Consider the following 21,712-nt stretch of genomic DNA (forward strand, 5'->3'; position numbering starts at 1 on the left):
CCACACTCCCAACTTGTAATTTTGGGAATGTTACATTCCAAGTGTGGCAGCAGACTGCACACTGCACACCTCTCGCTGCTCATTAAGAGACATGCATAAGAGACTTTTTGTTTTTAATGCTCTCCTTAGAGTAGAATTAAGGCAGAAAAGAACTTTAAAAACCTGCATCTATTCATTGTATCAACAGTACAAAACTCTGGTTAACAGATGAACCAGAGGAAACTCCATCATCAATCTGCTGGACCAGTCCCAGGATAAAGGTTTGCTCTGGGCAAGGACAACTAGGTTTTTCTGTATTTATTTTTTTGTTGTTGTTTAATAGCCTCTTAAATATGAGCCTATATGGCCCAAATAAGCCACGCTCTCTTTTTTAGGACCCTGTTCTGGCAGAACTCCCACTGAGCTCAGCAGAGGTTTGGTAGAGTGTAACTGAGGAAACACCACAGGACCCAGACCTGCGGGATGGGTATATGGTCACACTTGGTCTTAGGGAAGCAGTTAATTAAACACACCCAAGTCCTACCACGTGCTAACATTTGCAATCTTCACAAATGGCAGGACAATAAAATTAAAACCAAAATATTCAGCTTGGAGACAACACAAAACCTGTACTGAGATGCCAGATTGCATCGTTATCAATTCTTCAAGCTCATGGTACCTTAAGTGCATTTAAAGGATCATAACTATTACAGCACAATTACCACTGGGGCTCCAGAGCAGATGCACTCCTCTAAACAGCAGCCTCAGAGAAAGCCATTCAAATTGAAATCGCTACAGGATTTTCAAGGTGTGAAAGGGACTTGTTGAGAATAATTAAAGGCTCCAGAATGCAAAATAAAAGGGACATGCTCCATCCAGACACGTGGCAGCAAAAGCACCATCGCCAGATACGTGAATTGATGGCAGGAGGTCAGGTTCTGCAAGGCAGACACCAGTGGGCTAACGAGGGAATCCATCTGCGTGAACTCTGTGTGATAGCACGAAGTTATCACAAATCAATTAGTGTGACAATCACTAACAAGTGCACTGCCTCTAGATTAACGTGTTATTCACCACAGGATGGAACGGCCCAGGCTAAGGACCACAGTGGTTTGTATGAAGATCCCAGTCACATGCATGGGGTGAGGCACTGGTACCTACAGCAGGAAGCACTGGGAGGTTCCTGAGACGTGGCTACAACCCCAGAATTCATAACATTGCCTCGGTTAGAAAATAGCTTGAGGAGCATCAAGCCCAACCAAACCAGCAGCAAAACAAGCAGAGCACAATGATGCCCAGCAACATGCCCAGCCACAACCTCTGGGACACCCTGCTCTGAAGCACACTAGCTGGAGGCCAAGGACAACAGGGGGCCCAGACAAATCACAGAAGCCCCCATCCACCTTTCAGAGCACCATGAGGCAGGGCTACCTCGCTACCAGCATCCAAAATGCTGAGGACAGCTTTTAAAAGATCAAATGAAGTTTCATGCCAAGCTGTGAAGACCAGGGCAGGCACACTAAATGGGATTTCTGCAGCCAGTGAGGAGACCTGGATGCTACACTGAATCCTCAAAGTTGCAAAGGACCTTTTAAACATTTAAACACATAAACTGCAGTGCTGTCCTGCAGAGGTTACAAAAGCATTAATTTCAGAGAAACAGATGGTATGGGGAGTGCAGAGCTGCGTAGAGAAGACCTGAGCCAGGAGCTGGGTGTGTGCTCTTGCCCAGGACACTTACATCCTCCTAAATACATCCTCTGCTTACAGAGAATAAAAGGGGAAGAAAAAAAAAATGTAAAAGATTCAAACAAATAAACAAAAAGCCAAACAACATGCCTCTTCAATTCTGCATGGACAGCACGGGGCTGGAAGAAGTGCCGTGGCTGAGCAGCAAGGCACGCCATGGAGATGGCAAACAATGTCTTCTGGAGGAGGTGCTGCTTCTCCCCTGCTGTCAAAATACAGACACGAGTCCTTTGTGCTTTGGAATCCAGTAATGCCCCAGAGCTAGGAGCCATTCCAGTCTGAGGGCGCAGTGATATAACCCACGACCTCCATGGCTCGTTTTGGTTAATTTGCTGCCTGCCCGGGACAACATGCAGCAGTAAGTAAAAGTTATGGGCGCACACCTGGGTCACTGACTGCCAAAAATGTTTAGTTTTATTGCAGTGGTGCATCTGTCATAACAGCAATTTGCCTGCAGCTACTCTACATCCTGCCACAACCCCACCAGGTGGAAAAACCCAGGGGTGGGGCAGAATGATCACAGGAGGCACCCAGAATCAGTCCCTGCTCTGTGCCCCAGCACTGGGCTAAGGGGCGGGTGGAACGAGGCTGCTCAGTGTCTCCCCCCATTCCCTAGGAGAAGAGACCAGCACTGTTACCAGCCTGGGAGCCACAGGGAGCCCAAATGCAGTTTTGCCGGCACTACTGAAATAACTGGAATCATCTCTGGGCATATGGCAGCGTCTTCAGGGAGAGAGGAAGCCATGGCTGCCTCCCTGCCAAATTCCTGGTATTTATGGAATATTTACATGTTGTGCATCTCAAATGTCTCTCCATGCTCGTGCTACTGCTGCTTGCTGTGAAGGAGTGACGCAGTCCAGCCTGGTGGGGGCTGTGGATATCCTGTCCACAGCCCCCATGAGGAAAACAGCACAGAGATGGTTTTAGCCGCTCTCAACCCACTACGCCCTGCTCTCAGACTTACATGGAATAGCCTATTAAAAAACTGTACCATTTTAAAACACATCCATAAAACACCACAGCCTGAAAGCTGTATCATCCCTGATCTCAGAAACGAGCTGGAAAAACTAAAATCTGGAACTGAGTGGCTCAGGGAACAAAGCAGCTAAGCACCAGTGTCCAGAGGCTGAGGAACCAGTGGCCATTCCTTATAGATCGTGCATAGGCATGGGTCTGCCCAGAAGAAGACCTCACCCAACTACCAGTCTGTGGCACACCAGAACAGGGCTTTGCAGGCTGGGAACAGCTCAGCCACACCAGCACAGCCCTGGCCTTCCTTCATGAGGTTGTTTACATTCAGAGATCTATTTTAAAATACCACTCTTCCCTCCCCACAACCCAGCCCTGTGTTTAAACATAAACATGGAAAGCAGCATGCATCCTCCAACGTTCAAAACCTCAAGCGCAGAGCCAGCATAGTCTGCTGTTCCTCAGAGGAAGAGCCACAACAGAGGCTGCACATTTCAAAGCAAAGGCAGCTTGGCAAGCCTGGGGACACCAAGGGGTTCGTGCCCCTCTCTGAGCTAGCTCTGGCCTCTGACTCCACCTCTCAGCCACTGACCCCAGGTTCCACAGCCCTTCCAGCTCCAGTTCCAGACACGAAGGCATTGCAGCTTACGTATGTTCTAGGCAAAATGAACAATGCTGTGTTGATGTAACTATTGGCAAGCAGAACGATGTTACTTGGAGTTGGGAGGAAAAAACTATTTGCATGCCCAAACCGAAGCCAAGAACAATTCTGACAATATATTTACGAAAAAAAAAAAAATATATATATATATATATATATCAGTCCTACGTTTCACAAATATTTGCAGAGGATACATACTATGGAAGGGTAGGATCTTCCCTGAAGTATGACAACAGCATAAAAATGTCACAACAATATAAAAAAACACCCTTCTCCATAGTACATTTCTGAAAGGAAGCCAGCTGGCAAATAAATAGGCGATGTATTGAACAGGTTATGAACAAATACATGTTCTAACAAAAACATGCGCAATTTTTTCCACTGAGCACTTAGAAGATATTCACAGCAATAATTACAGTGTTCTTTGAATACTTAGCAGAGAGACGGCTGTGTTTCAAAAAACACGCTTTCCAAAGATCGCATGTAACTGTGCCCCATCAAGATACTTCACTGCAACAACACACTTTTTCATGTATATGAAATCAACATTTACAAACATATTTATATGTATATATGTGCACAGATAAAGCATATAAGAAGAACAAGTCCAGCTTAAGAAGTAGAATTGTGTGATGTCAGAATTAAAGCAAGTTACAGATTAAATTCGAGAATGATGACTCTAAAGATGAGAAAAGCAGCTTCTCGTATTTACTGCTCCAGATTTTTCCGCTAAGAACTGCACACGCTCAGTGACAGAGGGCTCAGTTCAAATGTTTGCTTATTGTTTTCATGATTAGCATTTCACCCTCGCTATCGTAATCTGAAAATCAAGGTTCAGGACTGGCTGACAGAGGCAATGAGAAGCGAGGAACATCTTCCAAGCTCCCTTCAGCAGTTCAACAGCTGGGGCTTACAGACCCTCATGCCCCATCAGGTAGTGACAGACTGAAGCCTCGACACGTGCAGAGTAGCTGATAAAGTTCAGAACTAGATCAATCTTTTAATGTACTTTCTTTAGTTTCAGCCACAGTTCAGAGGAAAGTGCCTCTTCCAACACAAAATCTTCTCGTCTGCATCATAGGGAATTCCAACAAAGCAACTTCAATTTTTCCTTTATCTCAAACATGTTTTTTCCATACCTATGCTTCACAGTCAGCAACGGCTTCTCCAAGGGAACGCAGTGTTACTCCTAAGTGTTTTCACAAACTGCTCTTATCTGTCTTCATGAACTGACCCCCATTTTCAAGACATCACGGTTCTATTTCTTGTCTGCCCTCAATTTACAATGGCCATTGGTACCAAAAGATAGGTGACATTTTACTATATGCAGGGAGCCATGGAAAGCCATCCCTCGGTACGTTCAGACATGAACGCTACCTCCTGTTGAAGACAGTTGTACTAACATTTCCACTAGAGTAACACTAACGACAGCAACTTTTGCCCTTCTGCAAAATGAAACCATTCCCTAGAGCACACATTAAGCTGCATGATGCCCATGTTTATTATGGTCTCTCTCACCCCACTCAGATTTATTCAAGAAAGTGGGAGATACAAGAGCTTCAGCCTCCACTCAGCATCAAGCAACCACCCTATTCTCATCCAGATCACAACACGGCACCCCAGCTCCCCTTCCTTCTAACCTTCTCCCAACAGGGGCCAGCTGGTTTGGTTGATTAGAGGATACTGGAGATTTCAGACATACACTGACCAGCAAAGCTCAATGGCTACCGCAGGAGACTCAAGAGTAATGCACAACTTATACCAGCCTTAATTTCACTCCAACATCTGCAATGTCATTTAATCAACAGAAATAGTCAAGAAGCAGATAAATTGTAACACCGATACCATAGACTTTTCTGGAGCAGGGAAAATGAGTTAAGGAGTCCCTCCTTCTCCTCACAGCAGCTCTCTGTACATGTTCTTGAGAATTTGCAAGCGATTCAGATGGCATTCACTGGCAAAACAGCTCTGCCAATTATTCCTGGACTTGTCTATTAAATTTAAGAAACTCCTGAGAGGCCGAGCTTGTCGCAGACTGGGAGCTGAAATTAATTCACCAAGCAAGGAAGGTTTTTAAGAAACTCTCGCCACAGATTGCTGGCTTGGACTCTCACTGGAGCAGGGCAGTGGCTTCCATCAGCAAGAACAAAATCCAAGCAGACCTGTCTATTTTCCTCAGCGGAGCATGGTACAATTAGCAGCATTAATGGATAGAGCGTTCGTTTAATTCATTTTTTTTGTTCCACAAATAAAGTCTTCTGTCTGATTTTTATTTGGTTTATAAATTAACCTCTTTCTTTTCTCATTAAGTAAACAATGAATGAAGGATTACTCTGTGGGAAAGATGCAAGTGCAAAGGGCAGTGGTTTTGTACTGTTGCAACAATTTCCTTTCATGCTTCCAAATAACTCTGCTCTAGAAGGCAGAAAATCATTGATGTCTAATCATTTATTTAGTAAGATATACTGTCTTCTTTTAGCTTAGGGAACTTGTGGCTGGAAAGCTGCACAAAACTTGGTCTGTTTATAAACAACGATCAATAAACGGTGACGGAGAACCCGTTAGAATGCATCAAACATTAAGCAGTGGTGCAGCAGAGAGAAGGAAGGACCACAGCCCCTGCATTTTAGCTGGACACGAAGGATCACCAGCCTCATCACAGGTATCTACTATGCCCTCAGTGTACCTCTGGCACAAGCGACCAAGAACACTGTATCCTACCACCCAGCTTCTCAACCCATCAATCTCTGTGCCATCCAGAAATTTATCAGAAATAATTTTATATTTACTTCCAGATCACTGCCAAAAATGATGAATAGCACGGGGGCTCTGACTGATCCCTGCAGAGCTACATTAAAAATGTTCCCATTCAGACACAATTCCCTATTGACAACTACTTTTTGAGATCTGTCAGTTACTCAGTTCTTAATACATTTAACCTGTGCTTCAGCAGAAGTGTATAGTGCTAATATTTTAATCACAGTGTCATGTGGAATAAAATCAAATGCCTTACACAAGTTTAAGTACATTATATCTACACAGTTATCTCATCTCCCAAACTTGCAATCTCATCAGATAAAACAGTTTGTTTGACAAGACGTATTCTCCAAAAAAGAACGTTGAATGGCATTAATTATATTCCCTACCTTTAATTCTCTAAATCCTCTATCAGTTCTTCTATTCTTTTGCCCAGGATTGATGTCAGGCTAAGCTGCCTGCAGTTACCCTGGATCTTCCACTTGCACACATTCAATATAGGCAAATGTTATTACTCATTCTAAGTTTCTAAGAGCACTGTAGAAGACCAAATGCTTTACATACATTATATGCACTGAAAATGCCTTCATTTTATTAATCTACCCTGAATACAGTAAGTCTCTGTGGCTGCTCCTGTATCTCTGGCTGGGCACTAGCAGGAAGAGGGGCTTATGGCAACCTGCCCTTATCCTATGACTGCAAGGACCCATGCTCTTCCCCCCACTGAACAGCCACGTGCAGTCAGTAAACGAAGTGCAGTAAACAGACTGCACAGAATGAACCAATGATGCTCTGAACGTGACACACAGCGACCACAGCAACATTTAAAACACTTTCTAGTAACTTCAGGCAAGAATCTTCAACATCTTCTAGTAGATGACAACCCTCACATTTTATCATCTCTCTCAATTAGCAATAGCAATGTAATCTATCCAGGAAAGAAGCATCAGTGCTATAGAAACTGCTGCCATGTGTACAAAATGCCCACAGGAATCTCTTCAGCAGCAGAAGACATAGTTCTCCTACAATCAAACCAAGACTGACATCTTGTTCTGCTCACCAAGCCTCCATGGAATGGATCCAAGCTCTCCATCGTATTTCCAACAGTGCTCAGCTGAGGACTGTGAGCAGCAGTTTGGGTCTTTAAGCCCAGTGGAGCTTTTTACCACATGAGGAAAGTGGTGCAAGAAATGGTATTTTCCTGGGAGTTGAGCTGAGTCTGGGAGAAACCACCCAAGGGGAGGGTTAAGGGAATCTTATATAATAATACATAAACAAGACACAAAACTCACCTACCACAAAAGATCTAACACCACATCCCAAAAATGGACACAGGGCAGCCAGATCAGTGCATTTAATTTCAGCACTGTCATCCGTCTTGGGCTAATTCATCTAATGGTAGGAAGTGATGTTCCAGAAAGCTGGGACACATATCAGGCAGGGAGCTTTATAAATATCATCAGTCTGATGTGCATTCAGAAGGGAATACAGAGCCAGTGTTTGCTCCTGTCAGTACTGTTATAATGGGAGAAAATCATGCATTTAAATGAAACTTTTCTAGGAGGTACAGCAGTTCAGCAAGAAGTATTAAACACACTTATTCCACTTCAGCCATTAACTATTTTTAATTTTTAAGCAAGTTATTACAGCTACTATAATATTATAAATATTATATTACTCATTCAGAAAGATTAAATACCTCAAATAAGAGAAGATATTCTCATTGCTGCTTAAGTATCTCAGTGTTATCTGCTGCCTGGCTTCTCTACCCTTCCTCCATGCTTCTCTGGGATTCTATCCTAGAAGGTACTGGTTGACTTCAATTCCTAAGCAGAAGCTGGAGTACATTGCATCAAGCAGAACCAAGCTCTGGATATATCTCAGATCAGTGAAAGGATGCTGTGAGGCTGTTTAGGTATTAGGTCTGTGATCCCTCTCAACCAACTTAAGATGCTATGACATGTTGACCTCAGCCTACAGCCATACTCTCTGGGCTCCAGAAGAGATCAAGAACAGTGTTTCAGGAGATAACACCTGACCTGGATTAGAAACACTCCCTGAACTGGGCCAATCTGCCCCATTTCTGGGCCCCATTTCTCTCTGCTTGTTGCCTGAGGCATGCATGGTACTGACACTGCACTGAGCAGATGAGTACCACTGCTGGGTACAGAAGAGCTAAAGCTGCACTGTAGCAATTAAATTGTACATATGATGTGGTATTTTCTTATAATGTAAACTTCTTAATTTGGGAAATGGTCCTTTACAGTTTTGTGTTTATGCAGCACCAGTAGCAATTGCATAGGTCAGAACCAGGATTACCAGTAGCTGCTACAATGCGAATCAACCATGTGCCCACTACAGCTGGTGGGTGAGCTCCCTTTCCAGACACCAACCCTCTGAATACATCCCTCTTTTTGAATGTCAGACACCTGATTCTAGTGTCCAGATGCTTCTCTCTGCTACACAGTGCACAGCCATTTTAGAAACAAGGCAGACAAAAACAATTGCACTGCCTCTCAGCACAGCTCCATTACCTTGCTGATGGAAGTTATCACTCTAGAACTGACGGGCTTTAACAAAACAAGCAGTGAAGAACCTGTGCATGGCTGAAGAATAAGGGGAAAAAGGAAACAGAACAGCAGCTTTTCAGACAGGAGCAGCATGCCGTGCTCTTTAGGAAATAACAAATTCAACAGTCAGTTGATAAAGAGCTTGCCACCAGAAAACGCACTTAGAACAGCCCATAATTGCCACATACCTAAGCAAAGCATAAGCAAGAGTCACACTGAGTGTTCCATAGGCTGCTGCACGCTCACCCTGCCTGCAAACATTGGAATCATATCGCAGAGGTGGCCCCAAGGTCCTGATCAAATCACCCTAGGGCAGGGATGTGAGGACAGGCCCCAGTAGCAGCGCATACAAATGCAGCTGCATCTGCAGGGCTGACAGATCTGAAGGAACCTGGTCTGAAGCACTTGAGCCACACAGCCAGAGCTGCCTCCTGGGCACTGTCACTGGCCAGCAACACTGCTCGCATCAGTCCTGAGCAGCACAGCCCATGTTCCAGCTCAAGCCTGCCAGGAAGTTTCTGAGCCTCCTGTTAAAAGATTTAAAGGTAAGCACATCTGTAATTGCTTTCCTGCATCAAGGCTTTGGTAAAAAGCTGGCATAGAGGTCCCAGACTTGAAGCATGAAAGATGTCTGTGATCACACAAGTGGGTTTCGTTGAGAACTTTTCAGCACTGTTTATCTCCAACCATAGTAAATGTACATGAATTGTAAATTCACCCTGGAGCACAAGACAGGCACATTCCTCTAAAGGGATCCAAATAGCAAATAAATACGTTGCATTATTATCAAATATTCCATAACATTATAGAGACGCGGTCAGCTCCTATTTGGCTCCAAGACTTGGCCATTACACAACCCAGTCCATCACAAACAGCTCTTCTACTTTCCCATAAGTGCATCTCACTGTGCCTGCCCCACAGCAGAGTCCTGACACTGGAAACCCAAAGGAAGGAAAGCACAGCAGAGGAGGAGGTCAGCTGTCTCAGCCCACGCTGTGAGCCAAAGAGTCCACCGCAGAGCAAGGGGTCAACGGGCAAGCACCACATTCACCTGTGGCTTTATTTGATGTGACATAAGGGCCTTTTAAGAGGGAAAGAAGCAACACTGACAACGTGCCTTGAATCTCGCATCCTTGGAGGAGGGGAAGCGCAACACAACAGTATCAATGAGCCTGCAGCTGCCACTCAACCTGCACAATGAAGCCTACCAATGAAGTTAGCAGTTGTAACAAGGATGGCGCAGAGCACGTTCTCATCCTGCCTTCACCAGAGCCAGCCCCAGAGCAGCTCAGCAGTGCGGGGCCTGTTGCAGGCTGCCGGCCATCAATCTTCCCAAGCAGGTTGCTGCGCAACCCACGGGCCTCGGCCAGCCGCTGACGTCTCCGCGCATCCTCCTCACGTGCAGCTAACTTGATGTTGATGGATTAGCATAAGATGGAAAGCTGCGGCACAGCTCGCTCCCGGCACACAGGGATCGTTAAGATACAAAGGAAAATACGATAAAGCGGCGACTTATCGTGCGCACAGAAGACTGTGTGAAGGAAAATGCAGGCACTAATGAGATTAATGCTCTGAAGAGATCCCTTATTTCACAATAGAAAAAAAATATTTAGTTGGTAAAGACTGCTAATAAGCAGCACAGAGATGTACACCCAAATCTGAACTCTCGCATCCTTCAGAAATGGTCTTAAGCATCACCTGATGAGGAACAATGATAAAATAAACATTTCCCCTCACCTGCTGGAGACACACCACTGGGACACACCAGTTCCCTCTAATCCAATCCAACCAGGCATTTATACCACTCTTATTAGCTCGGTAGCCGAACACCCTGCTAAGCCGCATTACCATTAATTGTTTCTCAAGTGCCAGCTACCCACTCTGCATTGTACAGTACAAAGCAAAGATACGATCTCTGCCCTGAGGAGTTTTGCATGCTCAGCAGATGGTTAATGGCACCAGTGCAGTAACAGCGCTGGTACTGGTAGGGATAACATTTATAGAAAGTGGAACAAATTAACAGGGCCTCATTACGGGAAAGCTTGGCTTTCCTGGAGAATTCTGAAAAAAAATATCTGGTAATAGCTGTTTTCACAATAACCTGAAAATTTGTATTGGGCCTGTGACCTAAAAAACACAACCTTAAGACTTTTCCTTTTTTTTGCAAACTAAATGTTGCAACCTACCTGGAATTTCCTATTGAAAAACTGACGTTTGTCTTTCACTAAACACACAAGCACATGGCGTTATCTCAGAAAGGTGGAGAACTTTTAACTAAGCCAAAAATATTCCAGGTAAAAATGGAAGCTTAAAAATTTTAAGAATCATTATTTTTTAAAACGATTAAAATAGAAAAACAGGAGACAACTTACAGACTTAAGAGGAACCAAGGAGAGATGAGGCAACAGACTGCGCCAACAGGGTAAGCTCTGTGCCAGGCATGAAGCAATGCTGAAGGCCTTGGGCTGGTACGAAGAGGAACCTGGTAACTTCAAGGACAAGAAATTCACATCTGTGACACGCATGACAAAAGCCAGGGATTATGACCACACAAGGGCACGTGTGATGTACTGCTCATACCAATAGCAGGTGCCATGGCACAGCACCATGGCGACCCACCAGAGGGGCAGCCAGTGGGGACAGGGCCATAGGACAGCACTCCCCTCTGCACATCCTATGGAGCACATGGGACTCAGAAACCCTTTACACTCTATCCCTGGAATGACTGACATCTGCTCAGCTCAAAACACGGCATCTATACACAACAGGACATGTCCCTAGTTTTGATATAGACACGTGAGGACTAATGTCTCTTGTTAGCTAAAAGATCATAAATTCACCATGCACAGCTGAAGCACCTGGCTGGGACAAGCAAGGGCTGAGACAATGCGAATTCTAACTCTGTGGATTTCAGCCCGTGGTGTCTTACTGCCATTGGTACTGGTTTTGCTACCTTAAAAGCTGGACAGTTCATGGTTTGGCTATCAGCACAGGGTATTTCTATACAATCTCTAGAAGTCAATTATTGATTCTGAAATAGAATATACCAGGGCTGCTCTGAAAGTAATGCCTCCTATTTTATTATGTTTGCCCACAACATCAGAGGCAGATGGTGGTACAGCAGTGGAGGGTGAACCTTCCCACCAATATTCCATTCTGTTTTGTTGCCAGGTGACAGATGGCAGCAGAGGGACACTCCAACAAAATGGCACCTGACGTGGAAGCGCATATAAAGCAAAGGTGTGCCACTGGATTCCTCCATGCAGAAACGAGGCATCCATGGATATTCATCAGTGCTTGCTGAACATTTATGGAGACCAAACAGTGGATGTGTCACAGTAGTGACAGCAATGTCAAAGACAAGCTACATTCTGAACATCCACACATGTTTCTACAAGAGTGGCATGCATGCTCTTGATCACAGCTGGCAGAAATGTATAGCTCGTGGTGATGGCTACTTTGAAAAGTAGCATTTTATAGCTGCAAATTTGCTCTATCAAATAGTGTTCCTGTGCTCTTAGTATCTGTTGTAGTTTCCATGGAAACAAATATAAGGCATTACTTTCAGAACCATCTACATACTTAAAAATACCTTCTACTCCTTTTTGCAGAGTAATGCACAAAATGGTTGAACTTGTCTTCTTGACTTTCTCTGACAACTGTCTGGGATACACCAGACAGCTCTTCCCCAAACACCAAGTCTCTGCAGCATTCTAAAAGCACATTTCCAGTTTCTTACTCAACAATGACTCACCCTGTATTCCCACATGGACTTCACAGACCTTTAGGTAAGACACTGGAGCAGGCAATTCCACTGCACTGAAGCTTCTCACAGATGGTGGAGGATACAGGAGCAGCCAGCTTTCCATTACAGACTCACCTGCTAAAATCATAGCACTCTGGTGGCACACTTCTACCTTTCCAAGTAATAGGCCCTTCTTCTATTCTACACTAAGTACTGAAGGCCTTATAGTTCACTAGAACCCACAGAAACTCAGTTATACATGCCATTTCTACACAGATCTGTACTATTATTTATGTCTCAGTAGCTAAAAGTTCACACATCCAAGGTACAGAGAATACTCGCAAGCAAATAATACCACAGAAGACAAAACACTGCCGGCAACCCCATTAAGACAAAGAAACATATATCCGTTGAATATTTAAATAAGGAGACAACACAATCTCCGTCTCATTTAGATGAAAACCTTTATACTTCAATGTAAATTCAACTTAGAACAGCTCCGAGACTATCTAAAAATTGATTTGAAAGTGGAATAATTGATAAAACTCTTGGGTCCTTACTTCTGTGTGCTCACATAATGGTAATTAAAGCTAAGCACCTTTGAAAAGCCTCTAAACAAGCACATGGAAATACAGAAGAACCTCTGAGTGGGGATTATGTATTAAACTAATGTTCATAATCATGCTCAGAAAGTTTGCTCTTTCAAAGCTTGAAACAGAAATGTTAATATTCTGCGGCAAATAAAAAACCTTAAGCTATTGCAAAAGGCAAATTTGGAATCAAGTACATAATAGGTAATAAAACTTCAAAGGACTCATCGTGCACTCCAATTAAAACACCCAAAATAGAATTTGAAAAGCCTTGTCATTTCTAAGGAAACTTTTTTCCCCACAGATAAACTGCTAAACTCAGGTGAGCATCAGAGCACTATTTATTTTAGGAATAAACATACTCTTTCATCTGTGCTGCAGCGAAAGGAGCACAGCATTGCAGACCGAAGTAGCAATCAAAGACAGTTTGACCTCATCTAATCTCCTTCACGTTATCAATCCACAGAAATCTTCAATTACGAACAGCCAGCATAAAAGAGTGAGTCGCCATGAACAAAGAGTAACACCAAGAGGTCGGGTTAAAAATAAAAATAATTAAAAAACAATCCACCCCTCCCTATTTCCAGGCAATTAGGTGGAAATTTTCCATTTTTTGGAAGAGGAGTGGTCATCAGTCTACAGTGCCTTCTACAAATAGGAGAAGGCTCCAACAACTTCCGCGTAGCTTACTAGGAAAGGCAAAAAGCATCCCTGTGGAAGGTAGGACTTCTAGCCATGTCTTCACAGTGAATGACCAAACAAAATCCACATAAAACATAAACTTCATGATATTCATGGAACTAAGCTATTCATATCTGCCTATGGGATTATATTTAAGAGTCGTCCCAATAACGGAAGAATATCTTATTTGATTTAGGGACTTGTTGTTTCCATTCAACGTGGGATCAAAAATAGACAGCCCAGAAGTGAAGAACAACAACAAAAAGTCCCAAGCACCATATGAAAAACACTTCACTCTTTAATTTTCATAGGGAAAAAAAACCAAAAAAAAACCCAACCAAACAAAAAAACTTATTTTCAAAAGATTTTACACTTTGTAAATTCTCAGCAATCCACTTACTCACAGATAAGTTCAACTCTACCCCTCCCCAAAGCCCGGCCAAAGTTATAATAAAATCAAGATGCTTTTGTTTTTACAAAGACTTAAATAGGAGTGTGACCATTTCCTCATTAGCAGAAAAATGTGTGCATCAGACACAGGAGGAGAACCTAATAATGCCTAGATTGGAGGGAAAACAAATAACAAAACCAAGACAACTGGAGCAACCAAGAGAACAAAAGTTACAAATCTCCATTCCTGTCTCATTCAGCACCTCTAGCAGAGATGATGCGGACAACCTGATGTAGCTGATCTCACTGCCCTCTAAAGCCTTCATTAAGATCAGGATCTCATCCCAGTCCCTGATACTTAGCATCTTTTCTGGAGATGGCCTGACTTGAAGCTAACATCCCTACTTTATTTCCTCAAATGCTATTTCTACCAGACAGAACAAAAAAACCCCACACAAATAAAATACTTTAACAGGACAAAACTAAAAGCAAAGTCCCACCATGGCTTAGCATGGCAACCTCAGCAGCTTCCAAACATGTTCCTTACTGCTTTGCTGAGGGGAGCAGTAGTTTGTGAGCAATCCCAGCATGGACAAGGCAGGGCCTGTCAGTGGCTTTGAGCTCTAGTATCACCTGCATGATCCTGGAAACCCCCACCTTGTCTGGGGTGAGAAGAGGCCACATCTGCAAAGCCTGGGCAGGATGGGCCTCCCTGGAGGCTTCAGGCAGCTTCCTGCAGCAACACCAGCCCACGGCCTTCTGTCACACCTGGATCTCGCCCCATCTGTATCACAGCTGCTGGGCACAGTCCAGCTACATGGTGCTTCGAGGCTCCCACCTGCTGAACTGGGCCAGTCCCTTCATGGGAAGCGACAAATCTGGTAGCCCTCCAGACAATAAATCCCTAATTTTTCTATTTTCCTATTGTAATTATGTCAGTGCTTTTCTCATGAAAACAAAACTCCCAAAACCCCCACAGTACAGCTTCATTAAGGGACCTTGCTGAAAAATCTGAGTATCCCGCTAACTTTAAAGAGCCAGAGTAAAAACACCAGGTGTAAAGGAGGCAAGTACGCTGTCAGTGGATGCAATACGTCAGCACTTACACACCAGCTGAGGAACTAGTACAAGCATATGTTTAAATCTCAGAAGAGAGAGATCTAGACCAAAACAGAACTGGAGGAGAAGCTGTTCCCTCCGTGAAGTGGCACTGTGTAGGAAGAAAATGCTTTTTGCTGTGTTAAAACATCTCAACGTTCTCCCTGCTTTTCTTCTGCTTTCAAAACAAGACTTCCACACAGATCGGTGGGAGTTGAATTTAATGTATTAAAGCATGAACAGTTTTCACCTCGGGAGCAGCAGCAGATCAATATGTGTACCATGGAACTGAGCCTGCAGAATTCACTCAGACAACCTCCCAACTACGGCAACCAGCAGTTTGCCAGAGAAAGGCTATTGAAGCCTTTTATAGCAATCCAAGCTGCAAAAGGATGTCCCTTACACATGATCAGCACAGCTTGGCATATCAAAGCACCCTGTAAGTCTTGGTGTTCAACCTCTTTATTTTTCCTTTTTCTTTTTTGAGCAATTATTGTTCTGACGAGTAACCCTTGGGCAGCATCCAAGAATAAGAGGAACTTCTGCCATCGGATGCTTGGTGCGTTCCTCCTCCACAGAATGAGGCAGTAAAACCAGCAAGTGGGTACATATCGAAGCAGGGCCATCCGCCCTGACCTGTGCTGTGTCCCAGCAGCATGAAGAGCAGCCTCTCAGCACCTGGGGCCACTTTTGGTGCCAGCAGGGGACCCCACGAGCCTCTGGCTCTGAGTCAACCACTGTAACATAGAAAAAGGCCTAGGTTCAAAGGCACTTTTAGTGGGTGGACCTAAAGCCCCAGCTTTGCAGGGGGCTGACCAATGAAACTCGAGGGCATATGTCAGCATGGCTGCAAATGCTGCTTATGGGTGTCAATATCCTCACTGACAGCTAAACCTCTCTTTGGTCCTGGATTAATGAATACAACACCTGACAAGAGCAATTCAGGATTAATGGCCTGTAACTGCTTGGCCACCTTGCACTGTATGGGGTCAAGAATTTTAATGTCAGGAGAGAAACAGTTTCTCCCAGCTTGCTGCTAGCGCTACGAGGTCCCAATGAACTCAGAAACATGAGGGCCGGGTGCCTGGAGCTGCCAGATTCTGCAGCGGCCAACCCCAGCCTGGTCAGCCCTAGGATGCCCCATCCTCCCTCCCACAGAGGGGCTCCCTGCTGCCCGTCATGGAAGAAGGCATCAGCCAGGCCAGGTCCATGCCACGGAAGCCCCTCCCCTTGGGCACAGGTCCATCTGCCTCAGCCAGGGCCAGGATGGTGGTAGCGAGAATGGATATCCTCCTGCTCCCACATGCTGCTCTTCTACTGCAAAACCATTATGACAACAGCACACACACACCTTTTGCTCAGCTTTTAAAACTGGAGAAGTCTCCCAAGGGTTCAAGTCATCCTGCACAGCAGCCAGGCTCCCAAACTACCATGCTCACGCTCAAACTATACAGATCAAGCAGCACTCTTCTGATCTGAATCCCTATACAGATGCCCACGCGTAGCCCTCAACTCTGACTGCATCAGGGTTAGCTGATTATCCAGCTGCTTTATCCTGAGGAAAAACAAACAAACAGATAATCTGGAGATTAAACCGGAATGACTCTTCCTGAGAAATTGCTTTCTGGAACAAATAGCGAAGAAAAAGAAACAAAAAACAACAATGTACCTAATACTGCTCCCAGAGGAAAAACAAATATCCCAGTTGCCTGAAGGAGAGCCTAATAAAAACGCTGAGTAAATCTGTAACCACACGGGCTGAGCCTCCTTCCAATCCCCCTCAGACAAACCTTTCCAGGGCAGAAGCAATGTCTGTAAGACCACTGACCACACGCAACCTCTGAGTGCAGACAGGAGCACATCACTACAATAAAATGCTGTGTTACACTCAGGCACACCTTCAGACAGCAAAACAGTCTGCAATAGTTGAGAAAACTACTCTCTCAATCTCCCTGTTCCTCAGTTTCTTACATGCAGGTACAGTTTCTTACATGCAGGTACAGGAAAGGACAAGGAGGGGGGAGGGGATGGATGACCCTGACATGGGATAAGCAGTCTGATATGACAGAAGCAGGAGCTACACAGGCCTGGATATCTCCCACACCTGGGATATGTTTGCAAGCACATTTTGGCCATGAATCTCACAGATGTTTCAGAGGCGCTCCTGGCACACATGGATGGCTGCTTAGCACCCCAGCTGACACCAGTCAGGCTGCTGGCAGGCTTTATCCATAACACCAGGGCTTCATTTGTAACAAATATTAACTCAAAGTGCCCCCAGACAGTTCTCACACCTGCTCCTGGGTCTCCTGCAGGTCCAGCACCAGCCACAGCCCTCACACAGCACCACTGTCACCATCCCCACCAACACTGGATCCTCGCTACATCCAGCAGCATCCCCTACAGAGGACCCAGGAGCACCTCCGGGTATTTATAGGTATCAGCCCCTGAAACACTGCCATGGAGCTCACACACTGGAGCACATCAAAATATGGTGAAGAGCAGTAACCTACAAATGGACCTCCTGACCCTTTTTACCATTTTACTCCATTTATGCATGCATCCACAGGGCACACAGCACAGCCTACTCACAAGCCTGGCAGTGCTTTAACATCACCAGTGCTACAGCAAGGTTCACCAAGGCCATGGGGCTCTGAAGGATGAAGTCAGCTCTGTAAAGAAAGGAGACCAAACCACACCTGAGCACATTACTCATTGATAACTCTTCACTCCAGAAATGCAATATTGAGGGCATTTCACATATTTCCTGGTGGGGAGATTACATGGTGCTTATTAAAGATGGATGATTACTAAGATATAAATGCCCATAGCGAAGATCAGCAAGAAATTCCTTCTGACATACATATATGTATACACACACAGTAGAAGTGGAGAATTTTACCTTTCCCCAAAAAAGCAATTGCTGCTGTCAAGTGCACCCTTCTATTATAGCCACATGCTCTTTTTAAGAATAGCTAATCAGAAAAGCACACAGAGGTATTTAATCAGTTTTTTCTTTCTTTAACAACCTAATGTTTTGGTTTGCAACTGCTGCCAACTCACGCTGGGTGGAAATTTAGTACTGTCAGCATTTAATTATTATTTTACCACAGATTTCTCTACCTTCCTACAGCGAAGAAATAGCTAGGAATAAAACACAGCAATGAACTGCTTTTCCAGCCATTAGCCCCTGTCCTTGATTTTGAGATGTGCTGGAAGTGACCACTTCAGGATGCCTAGAACCTGCCTCAGCAACCCCCCATGGGGGAGAGCTCCTGGGGCACCCCGCAGCCATCAGCAGGCTGAAAGGAGGGCTGGTGGCTCACTGAAGGAACAAAACACTGCCTTCCTCCAACTGGGGAAAGCAGCTGTAGAACCTAACACCCAGATGGACAACACGGACAGAAGCACCTATGGCACCTGCTCAGTGTAAGCTCTGCTCACAGCACTCGCTCCTCATAAGCCACCTTCCTGGAGTGAAGGACATGCACTGAAGAGGCCACATGCAGTTCCAGTTGTACCAAGCAAAGGGGAGGGAAATAGTGGTCACTGGGAGTACCTGAATGCCATTTTGTTAGGTTGTGCATTGCATTTGACAGAGCTAGCAAAGGAAATGAGAAGCGATAACTGATAGTGCCGTGATTAGATCAGCCACCTTGGGAAAGGTGCTGAAGCAGAGATATTTCACTAAAATAAGGAGAAACCTGGGAATAGATTTCTGGCAAGCGATCACAAAGCAGATATGGCCAGAATTAGAAATGGATTTTGCAGGCAGATAAAACGTAATAGATGGAAGGTAGCTCAAAATGATATATCAGGAAGCTCTATAGAGTGACTACAAAGTTTGTTTACAGTTATTTAACATATAGAAATCCCGGAAATACTTAATTTCAAAATACACTTGCTGTGTTATTAACTTTAATGAGCAGAAATAAAACAACGTTGCATTCAGGCTTTCTAGCAAAAAAAGGAAACTGCCTTCTCCCCAGCTATCCAACCCTGGCTTCAGCAGAGCTGAGTCACTTTACACAAGGTAAGTAGGACAGGAATCTCTTCTGTGGCTTCTGTCACGAAGTTGCTTTAAGAATGAAAGATGACTACTGGCAGTGGTAATTAATGCATTATAGATTACTTCCAGAATCTAGCCACGCTTCCTTCTGCAGCTCACAGGTGAAGCAGCTCTTTAGGCTAAAACTAAAGCACTTTAGGGGAAGACGGTTAGCTTCATTATCTGTTATGAAGACTTCGATCATCCTGCTGTCCACGTCTGCATCTCCTCATTAACTGTTAAATTTAACATAAAGACAACCAGCTTCCTGCAATTCCAAGATAGCCAAGAAAGGTACATGGTGAGCATGGTGCCAGGGGAAAAGGCTGTTAGCCGAGTTTGACCATGAGACACCAGAGACAACTGCTACAAGAAAGAAACACACTGACAACCCATCTCCACTTGCTCCAGTAACCATAAGATACAGAGATGAGTGCTCTTCAGGCCTATGGGTCTGCACATCAGTAAAGGCCAAAACTCTGTGTCCAGAAGACTAAACTGTTTCTCTGTTCCTGGCTTGCCTGGAAGAAGTGTTGAATTTTGCACAGAGAATTAATGGACTGCATGTTGTTCATAACAAGATATAGATTTCACAGTTACAGCAGTATAAATCTATGCTGCAATGTATCAGTGTGTATGAAGAGGTCGCCACGTCTGCTGGCTCCAAAGAGCCTTATGTGCATCACTCACGCTGGCACATGGGAATGCTGACATAAATCACCATGCATATCAACGGAGAATGTGCTTGAGAGAGCGAGGCTGTCTGGGGAAGAGCAAAATATTAACACCGTTTACCTATGACTGGAATACAAATGGATAATAACCGTTATCACGGTATCAATGATAGCAGTGGAGCACCAAGCCTTGCATTCATAAAATCAGATGCAAGTGCCACTGTATCCCATGGGAGTTCCCTACAAATGCACAAAAGGTGGACTTTAAAAACGAACCATCTACCCTGATCAAATGCTAAGATATTCACTCAAGCTAATTTTTCACAGATATCAGCCAAAAAAGGAAGAGTCCATAGATTTTGGCATGAAGCGGAACAGGCTTCATTTTTAGCCAGCACTTGTTCTCACGCTGGAACCAGAGGAAGGCTGGCAGGGCTTTGCAGAGTGCCACTCTGCTGGCTTCAATGCCCGCAGAAGCCAAGCCACTTCCCTGCTCATAGATGCGGCAGACCATCTTTTGGCACCCGGGCTGGAACTGCTGTTCTCTGGGTTTGGAAAGGAAACCTTGATTCCAGCTCTACCATCTGGGAGACTCCATCACAACAAAGTTCTATTTTTAAAGTAAAACAAGGTGTGGGCTGACTCCTGCTGCCTTTTTTTTTTATCATCATTGTTTTGTCTGAACAAGAAATGGGAGGGTGGTTTCTGTCTATATTGATCAATATTCATGTGGCTCCCTGCCCATTCATTCATGTGCTGAAACTGTTTTTGACAGTATAAAATCTGCTGAACGTAGGCAGGTTAGCAGCAGCTGCTAAAGAAATGTCAATAATTCCGTAAGTACTCTCCAAATCTCCCCTATCTTCATATATAACTAGCAGGCAACAAGAACTTAGAAGTGTGTGAAACAAGAAAGCAAGGCAAACAATTATACCACCATCGGGACTTCTGCACTGGTGCAATTTCTGCTCCCAATGCCCTTTTCCACACCACGCCAAGGACAGAGCGAGGCACACGGGGTCCTCACTGTCCTGCTGGCCCAGCTCTTATCCAGACATGGAACAGTCTCTGATAGTGGTAAGACTGCAAACAAATTCAGAATAAAAAGAAAAAATTAAAAAGAACACAAACTGCTCCTGATTGAGAAAGCATTCCTGAGCTGCCCACATCACACCACCTGAGCAGAAAGAAACTCACACAAAAAGGAGAGAAGAAGGAAAGGTGGCCAGAAGAAACAGTGCAAAACAATGCAGGGAGCAGGCAGAGTCCATTAGCATAGGATGTAATGCCCCTATGGAGGATGAGCAACTGGGCAACACTGATACTATTATCAGCAGCATAGCAATGGCCGTGTCATGGAGCCCCTTGATGGAAGATAACACTGACTAGCTGGCATAAAAATAAATAAATAAACCTTCACTGCTTGCACTGAGGAATTATCTATCCCCTTGATAAGGGGTTCAAGGCCCACATAATTATTCACAGCTCCTGCCTCTGAAGAATGCCATGTTGTTCCCTTTCTTGACTCCAAATTCTATTTGCTAAGTTTGTGCTGTTCCTCTGTCCTGGCTGACATTTTGCCCTGCAGTGGCTCTACGAGATGCAGTCTTCTGGCCCTCCCAGTCCTGAAACAGCAGCTTTGGGCTCTCTGATCCTTCCCACGTCCCCATTCCCTATCACTTCTGAACAAACTTTGACTCACCCCGTCGCTCAGGTCTATAGCTTCTTTCAGCTATTCTTTGCTTCATATCCTTCCTCTTTTTGGGATACTTCTGCACAGACCTCCAGGTAGTGTAAATCA

At 44.6% G+C, this 21,712-nt stretch overlaps 1 protein-coding gene across 21 annotated transcripts in view; it reads right to left on the reverse strand.

Annotated features, from left to right (window-relative positions):
• Nucleotides 1-21,712, reverse strand: part of FOXN3 (forkhead box N3) — a 182,734-nt gene that overhangs the window by 139,499 nt on the left and 21,523 nt on the right. The window contains exons 2-3 of one of the 21 annotated variants that reach the window (XM_085549335.1): nucleotides 12,440-12,568; nucleotides 11,058-11,174 (exon numbers count right to left, since the gene is read on the reverse strand). The exons of 19 other annotated variants lie outside the window; for them this stretch is intronic. The gene's annotated coding sequence lies outside the window, so the exon portion shown is untranslated. Of the gene's footprint in view, nucleotides 1-11,057; nucleotides 11,175-12,439; nucleotides 12,575-21,712 lie in introns of those variants that run through there. One more of the 21 variants, XM_085549338.1, reaches the window with a different exon arrangement.

The sequence above is a fragment of the Coturnix japonica genome, chromosome 5 (assembly GCF_054131305.1).
Source record: "Coturnix japonica strain WE chromosome 5, WE-NBRP24, whole genome shotgun sequence".
Lineage (NCBI taxonomy): Eukaryota > Metazoa > Chordata > Aves > Galliformes > Phasianidae > Coturnix > Coturnix japonica.